This window comes from Sander lucioperca, chromosome 24 (genome assembly GCF_008315115.2).
Source record: "Sander lucioperca isolate FBNREF2018 chromosome 24, SLUC_FBN_1.2, whole genome shotgun sequence".
Classification (NCBI taxonomy): Eukaryota; Metazoa; Chordata; class Actinopteri; order Perciformes; family Percidae; genus Sander; species Sander lucioperca.
In genome coordinates, this window is record NC_050196.1 from 16,430,863 (window position 1) to 16,432,662 (window position 1,800).

Genomic DNA, 1,800 nt, shown 5'->3' on the forward strand with positions numbered 1-1,800 from the left:
TTCTGGGATTTGGGGAGTTATTTTGTGTCTCTTGTGCTTCCACACGCATACAAACTTTGAAAAAAACCATCCATGCTGTTTAGAGTGAGATACGGTTTCTGAATGTGTCCTGCCTTCAGTCTCTGGGTGAGCTGGTCAAAATCTGCACGGCTTTCTACGTCACTAGCCGAGATGAGGGGGCTAGGGGGCTAACCGTAGCATGCTAGCTCGTTCTCAATGGCAAAACACTGCTACAACACACACAAATTCACCCTAATCTACAAAATAAATTGTATAGACCTACTTCCATGTCCCTGTTCTGCAGGTATTCCACAAAGTTGGAAGTGCGCCCTCGTTTAGAAGAAGTCTCCTGGCTAATCCTGCCTTGTACTACTGAAGTTGCAGAAATAGCTAGCTAGCTCAGGTAATTCTTACCTAGCTACTGAGCATGTGATCTTACCTAGCTACTGAGCATGTGCGACTGCCAACAAAGATGTTCCAGCAGTGAGAGGTCTCACTCTGTAGCTAAAACAGAAAGCTGAACACAGGGTGAAAAGAGGAGCTGCAGCAATGTGCAGTACAACTAAAATATGGTGATTTTTGACAATGTAAACCATGTAAACCTATTCTGATACAATCTCAAATTACAATTATGAACCTGAAAATGAGCATAATATGGCCACTTTAAAAACAGGAAGTATTCCTGCAGGACGTCAGCCTCGAAAGAGTCTTTTTTACTTTTTCCCGATTGCGTGGTGATGGCGCCGTGGATATGACACATGCCTTTGGTGTGGGAGACCTAGGTTCGATTCCCACTGCGATACATCAACCAATGTGTCCCTGAGCAAGACACTTAACCCATAGTTGCTCACATATATAGCAAATGTTGCAATGCAAATCGCTTTGGATAAAAGCGTCAGCTAAATGACATGTAATGTAATGTAATGCATTGAAAAGATGTCAACTAACAGATGTTGTTTTGGTGGACAAGAAAAAAGAATGCAGACTCTAAGAAACCTAGTTTCTGGTGCAATAAACAGGGTTGAGTTTAGGTGAGCAACATGTTTGATTTGTAAAAAGTTCCTCTGGACCTCAACTGCTTTCTGTTTTTGGTAACTCTGCTCACCAAACCCGGAGAGATACGAATCAAACCTCAAGAGCAGATTTCAAAACTAAATTTCTGCGAACGAGCGCTCCGTCCAGAAGAAGTGAGTTTAACACCTTCACATGAAATGATTTATGGGTAATGAAGTTGTACACTTTAAAAAAAGAAGAAAGAGTGACATAAATTCAGTGTTAGCACATGCTGCTTTCCCCAAACTGTCACATTCAGCATCTGGAAGGTCAGGAAGACCGAGATTACCGTAGTATTTTATTCAGCTGTCTTTTGTCTCCGTTTGTGTTTACATGCTTTAATATTCCAGATGAGCCTTACCTCGTCATATAGTTCTGTAGAAGCGTCTTTGCACATTCTTTAATTTCCCTGCTGTGTTCAACAAACTCAAATATCATATTCCAGCTAGCTTCCACACCATTTTCATATTCAGGACATATGGGCTAGTTCCGTTAATATGCACGCGAAGGCACGTCCATGTGCCAACTCATTAGTTTGATTATCCTGAACATGAAAGGAATATGAATATGTCACTCTGAATCTGTCTCATGTTCTCTCTCTGGGAGCTGGAGAGTCTCGCACATGTTCAATCCAACAAAACACAACTCAGTCAGGTCAGGAACACAGAAAAAGTTACACATCCTCAGGAAAGCACAAGCTGTGAATATAAGCTGGATTTCTGTTTGTCACACTGGTTTTCATATAAA